Genomic DNA, 17,920 nt, shown 5'->3' on the forward strand with positions numbered 1-17,920 from the left:
CCTGATAAAAAACGAAGCTCTCGGGCCATGCTGGAGATCCACACACCACTATTCGCGCCATTGATTCTCTAGGGCAATTCTGCCTGCTTCCACTCTGGCGGGAGCACGACATGGGGTTTTTCACAGTTAAGCGAGTCCACCATAGTGCCATGCAAGCGAGAAAGTAACAGCGTGTTCTCCCGCGTTTTGAAAAAGTTCATATTGGCGATTGTACTCCGTGCGCCTCTGTAAGTTTATTGTGTGGCCCTCTTTTGTGGCTCCCTTGCACCTGCGCTCTGGCGCAGCGCCTTCGGCGGACCGCTACTGGGGGTATAGAGCCAAGGATGGCCCAAAAACATCTTCTCGCCTGCAGCATCTCGAATCTGCCTCCTGGTTATAATTATTGCCGCACGGCACCATCACCAGGCGCGTAACACTGAAACCACAGGGCCACATCAAAGAGTGTGAAAAAGCCTCCTCACACTTTCCTCGCGCTTAACTGGCAGTCTTTGAGTGCTTTTCTTATTGCGGCGCTTCAGTTCATCCTGATCTTTAGACGAGCCTATTTCTCAAGACAACTGTTCTCCGCCGTTGCCTAAGTTCCAGTTGCCACAAAACGTCTTTTGAACGCAATTGGGCAATTGTGAGCGCACCAAACCTGCTATATAGATCAGGAGGCTGCAACACACAGACTTATACACAAATGTACTCCACGCTTGCTGCATTACCTAATACATACTGTTCAAAAGCATTCGCGTCATCAAGAATCCTCGCTCATCCATGATATTGTATTCTTTCACCTCGTTGCCATTACCAACGACAGCTCTATGGGGTCCTCACGACTGCTCCAATTTATACACCCTTGCACATTCCGTTCCCTGCCAGTTCTGAGACCGGAAGGATGCAAATAAAGTTCGTTTTGTAACCACAGAAGGGGAGAACCCATTCCCAATTACACGTACTGTCTACACCCCTTAATTATCGGTCTTTTAGGCAATCCACCGGTAAAAGTTGTAAACCATCTTCAGAAGGGCAGTTATCCCGGAAGACAGAAGGTGCATTGAACTAACACTGAAACAACACGATGCCCTTCACTATATTTATGTGAGCACTTCACTGCAATCAGCCTTGCTGCACCGCTCAGGGTTCGGTCGATTTTCATTCATTGTAGGCCATGTTTGAGTTTGGGCAACACGATGTTGTACGTCGCCTTCACCCGCTACTTTTCCGCAACTTCTCTGTTGCACAGTTCGCGCAATAGATGTTAATTTGCCCGCACATGCTCGTTGGCCGTGCTGCAGCCAGAACGGGCTCTCCTGTGTGTCCACATGGACAACCCCGGTGGCACCGCTGGCCTCAGACTACCTCAAATATAACCTGGCAATCCACGTTCTGCTCTTCAATCTTCGTTTTGGCAGAGCCTTCTCCCCGTTGTAGCCCGCGTCGCTCTTCGCTTTTAAATATTGCGGTTTTCGCTCCACTGGGATACTACAGTCGAACCCGGTTATTGCGAACTGCAATATGCGCCACGATTAGTTCCATATATCCAATAGTTCGAAATAGCCGACCACGCCAACAACGACATTTTTGTTACGAGTTCACAATACGCGGTACTCTATCACCCCGACCCGCCCCTACCCCCCCCCCCCTCCTGCCATCCGCGCATGCAGAAATGAACACAATAAAGTATACCATCGCCATACTCAAAACTATTTATTTACTGCAAGCAATAAAGCTACTCTCCACTGTAACTACCTACTTTCCGAAAAAGCGGTGATTCTTCTTTTCACTTTTCTTTTGGCGGCGTCAACTAGCACAGCATTATATTCATAAGACATCAGTCGCATCAGTTGCAGTCCGTGCCCTTCAATATCGAAGCAATTTCGGTGGAGCACATTGACTGCTGGAATCGCTTCATTGAGCATCGGACGGATTTCACTCGCGACATCCCTCCTCTTCTGTGCCTCCAGGAGCACCAGCAGCCAAGACATCGGCGACGATGTCGGCGTCCAAAGGGCTCAAAGTGAAGGCAACGTCGTCTTTGATACTCAGGCAGTCCTCGAAGGGTACTCCTTTCAGCACAACATCGGTAACGTTGGCGAGTTCTTCTCGCAGATCATGAATGCTTCAATCTTGGTCCGGTCTCGCTGACTGGGAGGGTTTAATCGCCCATCAGGCGCGTCGGAAACAGTTACGGAAAGTGCCCGGAGTCACGTCGCCCCATGGGAGGCTCAACATCTACATCGTAGCCAATCAACATTTCAATCACCACTCCGACACCATGCAATTTTATGCCCGTTGAGTGGATATATCACGCGTGAACTTCTTTAAAAGGGATATGTTTCACGTGTATTTTCGTGACTGAACTTTTTTGTTAGATATACAGCTTAATTCACTCAATCCGGGTTTGTCATAATCGGGTTTTACTATGTATGACTGCGCAAGCAATTCTTTAGTTAGTCCAGAAATGCTGGAATATTAGAGGTTGTTACTTCTTTGTCTTATTTAGCTGCGCGCAGAGAAAACTGCGGAAACTACGCTAGTGTCGGCGGGTACCAAGAGCCGACAGAACATGCGCGTGCGGCACACCATGGAGGGCCACAACTCTCCGAAACGAATGCGGGGACTCAGCGATGCGGGGCGTACGTCCCTGCTTAACGAATGCGCAACTGCCCAGACTTGCACCAGTGCACGCCACCTTTCGCGGAGCCTACGCTAAACTCTTTGCTGAAGCTCCCCAATAGAGTTTTTGGCGTATCGCGTTTACGTGTTACCATAACGTTTCTGTTTTATCAGCATTCGACTGCGCAGGCGCGTAACGGCACGGCGATGTGGGCCGCCTGTCCCCGGAACTAAGACACCTTACCAAAACGAATGTGCACATTCCTAATTGAGTTCCAGCTTACGGTAACACCCTAGCACACTAAGCAATCATAATCTAATGGCAACTATGATGATCGTTAGGGTAAATTATCTCGAATCGTATATTTGCAGCTTGAAGGCTTTAAGAAAGAAATACACGTAAAGCAGAACAGCGCGGGTAGTTGAAAACGCCGCTACCCGACACTCTGACAATGCTGAGCCTCTATCAAGCCGAGAGGGCTTCTTCACTCGAAGTGGTATTGCAGCTGTAGGTAGTGGACGTCGTCTAAATTTGGGGGTGGTCGTTCAGTGTTCGGCCGTTGGTGAAGACGGGTGGCACGATGTTGACGAGCATTGCATGCTTTCAGTGGGGTATTCATCCGCTTGAAGCCATGACGGGCATTTGGGGTCTGCAGCTGTATGATCCCCAACACAGTTGATGCACTTGGGGACACACTTGTGCAGTTCTTCTTCTTCAGAATCGAAAAGGAGGGGGTGCTGCACACATTGCAGTACCGGTGCGTGTGTTTCAAAGAGCCAGCTTCGGTCTTGTGGCCGATTTCCAAGCCGTTGAGATATAGTGTACTGCATAGCCCGAAGGGATGAGCATGAGTGACCACCCTGTGGACAGTGATGTGGCGTTGGGGGTACACACTTTCGAAGGTGATGACTGCGCTGTTGCTTTGTCTCATAATGTGGGCGTGGAATATGTTATGGTGTCCTGTGCGAAGCATGAGCTCCTGGTTTGTACAGCGGGAGACCCATAGATAGCTCTTTTAACTCGTGAACTGTCCACAGTAGAAAAACCGCTCCAGCGCACTCAAGAAATCCCTCAGCCAAGATCGCTAGAAATCGGCTAGCCGTTCTCCAAGCAGAGGCCGCAGCAAGGAACGCTCCACACCGCTGCAGCAGCGCCTAAAGACTCCAACAAGGGGCGCGAGGAACCTTTAACTCGGCATACTCCAGCAATGAGGCGCCTCCTCGGTTCAAAGGCCAGAAGCAAAGTTCAGCCAGAGTAAGTCACTGACACCTCCAGCCAGTCACACAAACCATTCCCATACGCCGTCCAACAGCGAAATTAAAACGCAAACCGGAATGAAAAAAATGACTACAATATGAACACAACCACCTGCGGGAACGACTTTCCCAGCAACAAACCACACACCATGCACTTTTCCACATGTGAATATCCAGGACATAGTACGACAACAGCAACAAGAACTCGATAATTTCCGGACTTGCTATCAAGCCCAAATCGGCAGTTCAAAGTAAACCATCACTTCCTTAACGGTTTAGGTGAACTGCATGGAGCAACTACTCACTATCCTGACCAACAAACGCCTCTCTCGAGACGAAATGCCACCAGCAACGAAGGTACTTTTCGAAAACTAAATCACACTGGGAACCAATGACACTATGACCGATAATTCTCAGCAAGCGCATGACTCCCTAATTTGGTCATGAAACTGCCAAAGCTTAAAACGCAAGAAGTCTGAATTGAGACGTCACACACAAAATGCGTGACAACAGCCTGATATCATCCTCATTCAAGAAGCTCACGGATGTCATACCATCTCTACGTTCACCACTTTCTGCAGTCCCAACATCACTTACCCCTAACGTCCCAGTTATCAGAGCACAACTCCTGTATTAATCCCAACTCTGGTTCGCAGCAGCATCCTATCAACCCAGATCGACACCTCTGAATGAAACACCGACACATAAGAAACGGCGGCCGAAGAATTCCTGCCAACGAGTACGATGGTACCCGTGAGAGTAATTATAGCATATTGAAAAGTAGGCAGGGGCATCGGATCAGTATATTAGGTTTAACCGGTGGCTTAGTCTCAGAAGAAAACTGGACAGAAACAAAGACAACAAAAAACTAACTGCAGCGAGAACTTCAAGAACTCTCCGACGAAATTCTCAAATATTGTCAACAGCTCATTATGACAAATGGGTGATATTGTGCGCTAGTATGAATAGTCTCCTCCATACCAGCAAAGTGTGGCACATCCTCAACGGCTTCATGGCATAAAAAAAGACATACCAATCAAAAGTTCGAGCTCTGCACGAAACTGACTAACGATGACCTAGCTGATATCCTACTGCACGATTTTCTCCAACACCACTACAGTGTCTAATAACGGGTGCTCGAACACATACCTCCCAGAACTATCGACTACGGACACTAATCCGCCTTTCCCATTTAATGACCTGCAAAATGCTCTACAAAGCACCCGAAGAAATACAGCTCCCAGACCACACCAAATTACCTGTAAAATGCTGCAGAACCTACCATACAACGCCTTAGAAGCCCTCCTAGGTTACATAAACCAAGCCTCGGACTGCGGCCAAATTTCTTTGTAATGGTAAACTGCTCACGTGGTCTCTATTTAAACACACAGTCAGTTACCTGATGACATCCTTAATTTACGCGTTATTTGTCTTACCAAATTGTCTTACCAATTTTTCTTAGCATCGCCAAACTTATAGAAAAAATAGTTTAAGCTCGCATTGAACGAAGTCTATAAGAAAATCAGGCCTTTTGCTAAACAATGACTGGCTTTGGCAGACGTGGTTTTCGCCCAAGACACAATACTCCGCATTCATAAAGATATAGTGGGAGTGAAAAGCACTGCCCAAGCCCGCACCATCATTCGGATCGATGTAAATAAAGCTTTTCACACAGTCGCTTACTAGCCGTCGCTTACTAGTCAACACCCAGGACGTTACCCTTGGTGTCACACGGCTTCGCCTGCCACTCAAAATGAGACATTGCAACGGGACACAGGCGCAATCACGCAATACACGACATCTGTTAAACTGGTTTGCTCTCCTGAGAAGACAGAGAACGCGTTCGTCATGGACTCCCGCAACGATCACACAAACGATAACCGCGGACTCATGAGGCTAAACCTAAATAGCAACTTCCTCCAAAACACTTCATATAGATCCTCAAATTTGACATAGATCAGGACGGCACAGGTTCAACCTGGGTTAGAACCATCACTACTCAAGCGAACCAGACCTCCACATAATAATGGGGTGTCGTGGAGAAATTATGATTTAAAGGAACGTGCAGGTCGCAATGTGGTAGAAGCTCTGATAATCTCAGGGATTATGCCTAGCCATTCTTACTACTATCTGCAAAAAACTCATCTGGCGTAACTAGGAGGGCTTCTCCACAATTCCACCCATATCATAATAGGCACCCCAACATTCGCACAAATGACCTCATTGGCCTTATCGCGTTGAATACACTCAGTGAGAAGATTGATGTGCACCACCTCGCCCAAGCCAAAGACTACAATTATCGCCTCAATATTGTCTCATCTACTAAGATTTAGGCCATAACATCACGCATACCCAGCATATTGCTCCAAAACCTCCACCATGGTCATGTACAGGCAATATAACCATGAAGCACATACGCAAAAAACTGCGTATGTGCTTCACATACGTTAAGCACTTACACAGAGCAAACCACTACATTAGGAAGACAGTCTCCCCAGGAACAACAGATTACACCGAAGCTGCATACAAAAAATACCTCAAAATAGCGACTTCCTTTCCGCAGTAGCCAAGTACACCCTGGAAGCATTGTCAAGATTTCTGGAGCTTCAGGCAATTATCAATGCCATAGAAGGACTCCAATATCAAACGAAACTGATCAACTGATCATCATCACTAACAGCACATCTGCAGTTCGCAGTCTACGAGAAAATAATATCTACCCCCACATGCGCTACACACTAGCCATCATCTTACGCAACCACCCCGAGCGTCATATTGCTGTGATGTGGATTCCAGGACACGGAGGTGCAATGGAGAACGAGAAGGTCCACGCCTTAGCATAAGCTGGTGTTTCTGATCCGGGCCGCCCAATTCCTTTGCCTCGCTTCTATGACCCAAAAGAGCATCGCTGAAAACTGCATCACACTGGCAGAACGTACTAACGGGACGTCAGAGATAAGAGAGAGAGAGAGAGAGAGAGAGAGAGAGAGAGAAACATTTATTGAGCCACTGGGGTTAGGGAAGCGTGGTGGCCGCCGGCTGGAGGCCGGCGGCGACGATGTCAGCTCGTTCCACCAAGGCGATCTGAACGCCCGGGTCGGAGCTACCCAGCGCACCCTCCAATTGCTCGTCACGGGTGATTAAAGGGAAGGGTTTGGATGGACAGGCCTACATACAGTGGGGAAGTGTGGCGCGCTGGCCACATGCGGGGCAATGAGGTGAGGGGTAGAGGGAAGGGTGGATGTGAAGGAGCACCGCCCTGCAGGGAAAGTATTGAACCTGCCGAAGTCGCCAGTTACGCACTTGCTCATTGCTGAGCTGGGGATGCGCCGGGGGGTATTTTCGGCGGGCCAGACGGTAATGTGTGAGTATGTCATGATAGGCAATTAGGAGGTCTCTGGCGGATCGGGCCCCGTGGTAAGGAACTAGGCTGGCTCCCGCTCGGATTGTGAATCCTCGAGCCGCGTCATGGGCCGCCTCGTTCCCCCCGAGTCCCGAGTGCGCCGGGGTCCATAGCAGTTCTACCGGGAAGTTGGAGGATTCTGAGAGATAATTTTGAGCGCCAGTGGCGAAATGGGACCACGGGCGAAATTTTGAACGGCCGTCTTTGAATCAGAGATTACGATCGTGGGGGTCGGCCTTTGTGACAGGGCGAGCGCAATTGCCGCCTCCTCCGCCGTGGCAGGGCAAGGGGTGCGAACTGTAAGGGAGCATAACGGGGGGTCGTCCGGCCGATTCACGATGGCCAGAGCATAAGTATCGCGGTGACGGCATTCTGCCGCTTCAACCTATAAAATTTCTGGTCTTACAGGTAGGCGTCGCTGAAGAGCCTGCGCTCCTTGCATTCTGCGACCCGCATGATACACAGGGTGCATGTTGCGTGGTACAGGACGGACGACAAGTCAAGCGCGAATAGCGCGAGGAAGGGGGGATTTATGAGCGGGCAAGGTAGGGGCACAAATCCCGAGTCGGTCTAGGATGTGCAGACCGGTTGAGGTAGTGGATAGGCGGGCTATTTGTCCTGTCAGGTGCGCCTCCACAAGCTCCTCGGCATTATTGTGGATACCCAGACGGTCTAATCTGGCAGTGGAAGAGTACAGGGGTATTTGAAGTGCCGCTTTGTAGGCTTTTCTGATAAGGCAATTGATTTTTTGAAACTCAGCAGCACTGGCATTAAGGTAGGGGAGGGAGTATGTTATTCTGCTGATCTCGAAGGCCTGAATGAGTCGCGATCTCTCACTCTCACAGAGCCCATGCCGGCGGTTGGCAATCCTTTTTATGAGACCAATTGTTTGGACAACATGCTTAGTTAACTGGGTAACGAATTGTGTATTGGATCGATTCCGTTGTATAAGGAGCCCGAGAACTTTTAGTGTTTGAACTTCCGGGACCGAATAACCACTAATAGAGATAGAGATATCTGACGTTGTGCGGGCTGCTCTTTTGGGTGGCAGAACTAGCAGCTCGGACTTGTTAGGAGAACATGTAAGGCCTGCTAACTCTGCTTGTTTAACTACAATATTTGCACCTATTTGTAAGGTCTCTTCAATGTGCGCATCACTGCCACCTGTCACCCAGAGAGTGATGTCATCGGCGTACATACTGAAGCGTAGACGGGAAACTTTCTGTAATTCTTTAGGGATATTTAGCAAGGCCAGATTAAAGAGCATGGGTGATACCACAGCCCCTAGCGGCGTACCTATCGATGGCAAATTCAAGGTGTCTGATGTGATGTGTCCGATTTAGAGGATTGCCGTGCGTTCTGTGAGAAAGCTGCGAACGTAGTTGTATGTGCGCTGTCCCGGGTTTACAGATTCTAATCCGCGCAGAATGGCGGTGTGCGAAACTCTATCAAAAGCCTTAGTGAGATCCAAGGCCAGGATGGCGGCCGAATCGAGCTTACTGGGGGGAGTTATCACCTCGCGGGATAGCTAAAAGAGGACGTCCTGTGGGGATAAGCCGGGGCGAAAGCCAATCATAGAATGCGGAAGCGCGTCCGTGGAAGTGAGATGATTGGTGAGACGCGTGAGGATGACGTGTTCGAGGACTTTTCCCAAACAGGAGGTAAGGGAAATGGGCCGGAGATTTTCGATGGAAAGTGGCTTTCCTGGCTTGGGAATGAGGGTGATTTTAGCGTGCTTCCAATCCCGAGGCAGGGTTCCCTGCTTCCAGCAATGATTAAAGTACGCTGTAAGGGCCGAAATTGAACTATCGTTAAGGTTGCGAAGCCTTTTATTAGTGATACAGTCCAGCCCCGGTGCCGAGCCGGGTCTGAGTTGGAGGAGAGCCCCCCGCACCTCCGACTCAGTAATATCAGAGTCCAGACTGTCATTGGTGAGACCTTTATACTCTGGTAGGGGCTGCTTTTGACCGGTAGGTACGTATAGGGAACAAATTTTGTCTACGAGTTTCTCATCCGTGCCGGGAAAGTTGTGGCTGATTGTGGTGAGGCGGTGATTTTGTTCTGTTTTAGAACGACCGGGGTCAAGCAGGTGTTTAGGTAGGACCCATGTTCTCTTCATGCCTAGGTTCCCTCTCATTTGGTCACATACTTTTCCCCACTGATCCCGGGCAAGACGGTCAGCGTGATCGCGGATTTTGTTATCTAATTCTGCAAATCTGAGGCGAAGTTTACGATTGTGCTTTCTTGCTTTCCACCGGCGCTTTATGCTTCCGTATGCCGCCCACAAGTGTAGCAGACGGGAGTCCACAGCGTCTGATGGAAGGTCAGGATCCACCTGTTTGCTGGCATTGCGCGCGTCCGTCAGCAACTGGTGAACCCAGCCTTCTAGGTTATTAGTATCTATTTCAAGTACGGTATTCTCATCTTGAGTGCGAATATGCCTGAAATGATCCCAGTCGGTGATGTATGACTGCTTGGGGTGCGGCTTCATACGCTGAGCGAGAGTGAGCTCAATCTGAATGATATAATGATCACTACCAAGCAAATGGTACGTGCAGTGCTAATTAACATTGGTGACGTGATGAGTGAAGGTTAGGTCAGGAGTGGAATCGCGTTGGACGCTGTTGCGGACCCTGGTCGGGACGAGGGGATCCGTTTCTAGAGTGAGACGATGCGCTTGTACTTGATCCCACAAGAGGCGGCCTTTTTTAGTGCAGTGCGAGTACCCCCATGCAGTATGAGGCGCGTGAAATCACCCACGATTAGGAGCATATGTTTTTGAGATTATTTTTTAGCAAGCGAAAGTAGGAGATTAAAATTGTGGCTGTGGGCCTTAGGATTGCTGTATCCGTTCAGTATGTAAACTCTGTTGCGGAACGCTTAGTGGGGTCAACATCATGAGGGATATTAATACTCTCGAATTCAAGCCTTTCGGCTGGGATATTTCGTTGAATTAAAACTGTCGTTTTAGTGTCATGAGAGTTTTGAAAAGCTTTGTACCCAGGGAGTTTAACGTTCGTGCCAGTTTCCTGCAGTGCTATGATGTTTGGGGGTTTCTCTAGCGTTTGGGAATGCATTTGCAAGGTACTGCGCTTTTGTTTATAGCCCCTGCAGTTCCACTGGCAGACGCGTAGGGACTCTGTGGTGTTATTGAAGGGTCTCGTCATACTGCTGGGCGACAACGGGGGCATACGGAATTGTATTATTAACTCCAGTGACCATCCCGGGAATGTACGAGCGCATTTCTTCGATGTTCGCCTGCAGCGTCGAGAAGCTGGTCTGGAGGGTTTGACAGATATTGGTGTACTCAGTTTTTTGCTGGAGTAACGCCGCCCTGCAAGAATTCTCGATAGCTTCAAATCGAGCATCTATTTGCTCGTCTTGGCGAGGGATCGCAGGGGCGGAATGGGATTCTTCCGTTGCCGCCTTGCGTTTCGGCGGCGGTGGGTTACTGATTGAGGATTCAGCGGCGTTAGTGTCGAGCTTAAGTCGGAGGGATGCATTTTCTCGGCGAAGCGCCGCGTTTTCCTGGCGGAGTTTGGTGATTTCTGATCGTATGGCAGCAAGTTCCTTTAGTATATCGGTAGAGGGGGCAAGGGGCGGGAAGGCTGATTGCGACGAGCTCTGAGAGAGTGCGCTAGACTAGCTCACCTTCTTGAGTACTTTGTCGGAGTTCACTTGCTCTGGTGGTGGCTGCTTCCAGACCTTGGAGCTCCCAGGCGGGCTGTAGGTCGAGTCCCGAACCTCTCAGGGTTGTGATCGAGGGGTGTTTGCGAGCCCCTCTTGTCGGGAGTTCGGAGGGGTAGCGGGTTTGCTGCTGCCGGTTGGTCCGTGGCCCTGGTCTTTTGTTGCCATCTGGGCGTAGGTGGGATTCCGTTTGGGCGGTTGGAAACGGCGAGGACAGTCTGCTGAGCCCGTCAGGTGCGGACCCTCACACACAATGCAGCGAGGGAAACACTCGTGGGGTCTGGCGGGTTCACAGTACCGCACTTGGAACACCGGGTGGTTGACTGGGCACTGGGACACACATCCGGCCTGTGACCGGCTTGCCAGCAGAGGGAGCACGCTTCTGTTTTACGGCGGAAAGGCTTGCATCGGTATACGGCAGAATGATAGCGGACCCAAAAAGGAACTTTCTGACCATCAAACAAGATTTGCACGATGTTTGAAGTGTTTAGACGTTTAGCACTGAGGATCTTCAAGTCGGGGTTGTAGTTGTGGACGCTGTCGAATATTTGCTCGGGCGTGTCTTCTTCCGGAATGTTGAATATTGCGCCTGTGACCGTGTTAGCAGGCGCTGAAACGTGGGCTGGTTCTTCGTAGCGCTTCCCTCGGAGCGCAAGGAAATTAAGTGCAGCGTACTTGTGGGCTCGTTCTTCCGAAGGGGTGCTTACAAGAACAGAGTTCGATACGTGATGAATGCGGATTTGGTCCATGGGGTTTGGCGCAATGCCCGCTTGATGCATCACGGTGTCGGCCAGAGTAACTCGGGAGACAGACTTGAGGTCGAGTCCGCCATGAGGGCGAAGAACGATCTTGATGTCAGTGCTTGGCAACGGAAGGGCAGGTCATTGCCGGTGGAAGGGGCGTTGACTTTTTTTCCGATTCAGTGAGCCGGCAGGTTCGGCTGATCCAGTGGTGGCGTGCCGAGCGGCTTGTCGTCGTCGAACGGCGGCCCATCCGGGTTCTTGCAATTCTTCGGGAGAAATAGCCTCTCCTTGAACGGCGTACTCCATGTCGGGGTATTATCCAGAGCGGTACGCCAGAGCCGGCGCGCGGTCACGTGCAGTCTTGCAACTGGCGAGAGGAGCACGTGCTGGTCTGCCACCGGCGGGTGATCGCCGGCTTGGCAAGCCTAGGTAGGCTTATCCAAGTGTTCGGCGGGGAGAAACGTTCAACGATTGGTAACTGACCTTGCGGTGCGCCAAAACCGATGAAGGTGGTATTGCGAGGTTCCCTGGAACGTCGCGGATCCCGTGGCGCTGGTCAGGCCAGCGGTAGATGGTTTTAGCCACTGAACAGAAGGGTCAAACACGGAGCCGATGTCACACGCGTATGCGCCGCTTGGCCCCCTAGCGGCCTTTTCCAGAGATAAGAGAATGGCCCTTCTCTTCCACTGAAAATTCGCCAGCCCGGACGCTGTCCTTATTCGACGAGAACACACCGACAAGCTACCAACACAACACACACAACACTACGTAGACGAGCTTCCGGGCACAAAAAATATTCATAGTGCGCCCGATACCCCTAAAAAGAACACACCCTCTGGACATGCCTAAATACATAACCACCTTGAGATCTTCCCTGAAACCAATTCCTACCACAGAGCGCCGTCCTTGCTGGCAGGCATGGGCCAGACTCCCTAAGGAGCCTCGAGAGCTGTATTCTAGCACGCTTGTAAAGCATATTATAAGCACATTAAGACTATGGACGGCTCTTATAACCCAACCAAGAAGCCGAGCAACCCATGGGCACAGGTTCAAAACAAAGTTTCTCTCCTCTCTTTCTTTGTTTTTTTACTCGAAACAAATACGAGAAAAGGTTACGTCAAATCCAGTCACACTCTTCCCCGCACTTTCTACTTTGCACAGCGAAGAGCGGTAGATGTGGAGGTCCCATCTTATTGCGTTTGTATCACGCTTTTCAAAGGGAATAAAGTATTGGAATACTTTATTATATTACCGCGTATGTGGTGAGACAGTTGTGAGTGGTGCGGAATTGGCTTGACATTCACGACCGGTATTTAATAAGGTGCCTCCGTTTATAAAGTGCGCTTGCATAAACTTACCCAACGCACTACCACGTCGTTTATTCGATAAAGCATCGAGATAAAGACAATGTTGAAAATAGAAGACGTCAAAGTATCGTTGGGAAAAAAAATTGTTTAAATGAAAACTAGAACCTTTTACAGAGAATTCGGTTTTCAGGCGCGAAACCGTTTCGCGGAAGAGCTGTTTGCTTCTAATTCACAAATGTGTGGATCACAAGTTAAAACCTCGCACTTTGACTCAGACTGCGCGAAAGACCTAAAAAATGATACAACTCCCTTAGCATTCCTAAAGCATCCGCACTTAAGCTTGGATGTCTGAAACTCTCCCGACAATTACAGTTGTCGCCTCGAAATATCAGTCATGAATTATCAGCCCCGCATCGACTGGAATTAGACATTTGCTGCTGTAGTTGGAACCTTGCGATCTGGCAGGGCAAATAGATCTTAATATAACGTTAATTGCAATCCCCCAGACTACCTCCTATCATTTGCTGTGCATCTACAGAACTGAAATACGAAATATATAAAAATGGAAATTTTCTGCTAGTCTTTAACGTAGAGAAGCCAATTTTCACTCGCGGCTAAAAAAAGCTCTTCTTAGGGAAGCATTTTTCCTTTTATAATATTATTTCCAAACACTCTGCCATTTATCTGGAAGTAACCAATATCATAGAAACAGGTTGCTTGTCCGGAATAACAACTTAGCAAGTTGCACCGAAATAACACAAAAGCCGTTGCGCTACCCAAGCGAGCTCTTGTATTTTTAAATCGTTCTTCTTTCATCAGCATTGATGCTTCCGAGGGTTATACTGAAGCACATATTCATTTGCCTCGTACAATACACCAGTCTACATTATCGCCACCCACTTTCGAAGGGCACAACGTTCTCCAGCAAACTTATATTGTATTATGCTGAAGGGGGAAAAACTGTGAACGGAACGCGTATGACCTTTGAATGCAAAGAAAAAACCTTGTTATCGCGTCGTTCTGCTACCTTCTCGATCTCTGCGCAATCAGCTCCATAGGCATTACTTCCTTGCCACTGATTTTTCCTGTTCTTGTTCAAGTGTCGTAAGCTCAGAATCCCTCCGTAACTTCACACGAGTCCGGGTGCTGCATATCCCTCATATTAAGAGAGAAAAGTCTCGTCTTTCCCTGAAGTGCGACCACGTGACACCACAAAAAAATATGCTTGGGGAAGTTACATGCAATCGTTAGGTTCAAGTTCTCTAATCCGTTCTGCCAAATCGTCAGGAAGACATGTTCCCCTCCTGGTTTATTTTGTGTAGTCTTCTTCGGGCAATATATTTTTTCTTTTAAACTGCATAGGTTGCAATATAAACAGACACAGAATAATTTTACGAGAAACCTACATAGAGGAATATATGGTCAAACGACATCGGGACCGTTAAATCTTACATTGGAAGGCATTTGGACGTCCAGCATTTTGAAACATCTGGCAGAGGTTTACGGGACATGCTTAGTATGCAATTTCTTATTATCGAAACACTCTTCAAGGCACTTGAGGCAATTATATCGAATTTTGTAGTAGAGAAAGAGCGTTTTGGATCAAGTATGTGCAGAAGGTTTTTTTAGCTACTGCTCCAGCTATCGAGCAGAGTAAGAAGCGTATGTCTTGCATGTATCAAATATCAATATCCACAGTTATTGTAAAGTAGAACCGTCGCTATCACAATGTAGTGGCTATAACTCGTATTTTGAAATGCCATGGACACACTCACGAAAACCGTTTGGTACAAAAGCCGAGAAAGGTACGAAACCGAGTAATCCTATGCGAATAAACTGTATTTATGGGAACAGAATAGTGGCGTAGTATATGGCATGTTTGCAAATTCCTATAAATTAACATTCTCTCATCGCTTTGAATCACAACAATTCAGATTTTAACAATCTCGCAAAATTGGGGGCTGTGAAATGAAGCCTACATTCGGGTGCGACTTTACTCCCATATTCGAGAATGACCTTCCATGCACCGGAATATGTACACCTCGAGCAAAACACCTCCCGTTTAGGATTTGGTATTTGTGGCTATGATCTTGTTTTCAGGCTTTATCCGCAAATAATTTCACGCATAAGTTGTTACCCTCATTTATGTCTGCCTCCCTATATTTCAGACTTGCTATTTCAAAAGTGTGCAAATTTTACCTTCACTCTACGGCGTTGCACAACAGTCCGCGAATTTATCAAGGGTGAAGATTCGCAAGGCTTCCCTCGAAATAGAGCTCTCATGTGAAAATATTGTTATTCAATTAAAGTTTGGACTAGGTGACAAAATGGCCTCCTGCCCGCATTGCGACAGTGAATTTAGAGAGAAGCTCTTGTAAACCCCTACAAAGGCCGATCAGGGAGGGAACGAAATGTTTCCCGTCTTCTCGTCCTACTTGTGGCTTGCGCTCCGCTTCTTCGGCGGCAAATGACGGGTCCTGCGAAGCCTCACACACGCGCTCGGCGTCTTGGGTGACAACTGCTGTATTTAGTGACACAAGCCCTGCATACCTTTCCAACATCATCTGCAAAAATATTCTTTACCAGGAACACATGTAAAAAGGGGGCTTGGAGGTTCTATTTTTCACAGGCGCCTTATCATCCCTAATGCGGTTTTGATGCTTGTTTTGTGGTGTTTTATACGAAGACTGTGCTTATTGTACGCCTCGTTAACCTTAAACATGCGTTCGGCTTCTTAGGTGAACATTACTGGGTCCTACCTAGGTTCTTTGTTTACGACACGACATTTACCGACAACCAGTAGCTAACCACTTCGCTATAAAAGTCTGAAATTGGTGTGAAAACAGCGCGACGTATATTGTCCTGAGGTTGATTCCTTAAGGCCACAATTTGTAATATGAGCAACGATTCTTTGGATAAACCATAGAAATGCGTCACCATATTAAATGCGATTGTGCTTCCGCTGAGAGAAAACCTGCTCAACTAAGATCGGTAAACCCTTGCAACCTCTTTCAAGGTTAGGTGAACAAACGAGCTTTAAGTGGTGCCGTAACAATAACACGTCCGCGGTAGCTCATTTTCTTTCGCTAATTTTGGAACCATCAACGTCGCACTATTGTAATCCTGACGTTCTTTCCTACTACAGGATAAATTGCCCTGAAAGGTATGACATAATCTGGCATGTTTCTAATTTTCAAAGCAGAAAGAAGAAAACAAAGCACAAATTACACGCACTCGCAACGTCACACCTAAGTGTTGGGAGCTTCTTAGGTACTCTAAGATATTGAGAAACCATGCCAAAATACTTTTCAGAAGAGTTTTCAGAAACAATAATCTTAGAATAAATTAACCCCGAGTGAAACGTTGACCAAGGTCTGGAACGACAGAATGGGTGCGTGAGCAAGAAAGAAGAAACTGCCACTTTTCGCCATACATTTTACGCTGAGAATGCCTTGCTACGGTCAAAGTAAAATTCAAAATTTCAGTATCAATTGCTTTGTAATTATCAGAAAAAATATTACAAATTACCGACGAAGCATTGTTAAATAGCTCGCATTTACTGGTCATTATTGACGTATTTCGCTACTCGTGTGTCGTGGAGTGAAATGCGTCGCGTGTTGCCTGCTATTTGGTAGCAATAATTCTAATCAGGCGTTCTAAAATAACAAAACTAACAATATTAGCCATATCTCGACGTTTTCGGTTGGAAAAATTACGTTTCGGAACAATTTTACACACAAGCTCAGCGAATGGTTCCCGTAAAACTGCGGCAATAATTAGGCCTTTATTAAAAGGTAAGGTTCACATAGCATGTGTACACGATCAACAATAACCTTTTCCTTACACCCCAGTAGGCGGACGTATAGAACGAAGGCTGCTATATGGGAAGTGGTGATGTAAGAAAAGTTTCTTGTGAGTTTTCCGTTTTACAACAATAAAACCTCTCTAGGTCATGGTCAAGCGCAGGTAGCCCTCGTGTCGTAATCTTTTGTATTATGGCGTCCTTAAGTCTGGCTATATAATGACTACGTCTACTCACAATATCGTATATATGGGACATTTAGGGACGGTGGGTAGCCTTTGTAATGGTGAAGAACGAAAAAAGTCAAGGATGTTTTTTCGACCAAAATAGTTTTAATAAAGTTGCTCTTAAGTACTCTTCTACTTTTTACAAATCTTTTTGGACACCAGCTTGACGGGGATTACTTGATATTCATATTTCTTGAGCTGTATGAACCTTAAGGAGACACTCTGCATGTTCACCGACGCCGACGCGAAAACCACTTTCCAAATATGTCCTCGATTTTATGCAGCGGAACTGACTACGCCTCCGTTTTCTGAAGGACCGATGCCCCAATAGCATTTATAAAAAAAAACACAACAATATTTGGCTCAAAACCAGAACAAAATTGTGCACCTATCCAGAGGTCGGCGAACTCACTCATGAGTCCACTCACTCAGACTCATTTGGACTCAAACTCACGCGTGAGTTTGAGTTTGAGTGAGCGCGAGGCTAGTGTGGCATGGTGAGTTTGAGCTTGAGTGAGTTTGAGCCGAGTGATCCCGACTGAGTTTGAGTCCGATTGAGTTTGAGTTCTGAGTCCATTTTGAGTTCTGGGTCCATTTTGAGTTTCAGTCCATTTTGAGTTCTGAGTCCATTTTGAGTTTGAGTCCATTTTGAGTTTTGAGTACATTTTGAGTTTGAGTCCATTTTGAGTTCTGAGTACATTTTGACTTTGAGTCCATTTTGAGTTCTGAGTACACTTTAAGTTTGAGTCCATTTTGAGTTACACTTTGAGTTTGAGTCCATTTTGAGTTCTGAGTACATTTTGAGTTTGAGTCCGTTTTGAGTTTGAGTCAATTTTGAGTTCTGAGACAATTTGAGAGCCCATTTTGAGTTCTGAGTGCATTTTGAGTTTGAG

The sequence above is a fragment of the Haemaphysalis longicornis genome, unplaced genomic scaffold (assembly GCF_048455015.1).
Source record: "Haemaphysalis longicornis isolate Haplotype H1 unplaced genomic scaffold, Haemaphysalis longicornis Haplotype H1 scaffold_4, whole genome shotgun sequence".
Classification (NCBI taxonomy): Eukaryota; Metazoa; Arthropoda; class Arachnida; order Ixodida; family Ixodidae; genus Haemaphysalis; species Haemaphysalis longicornis.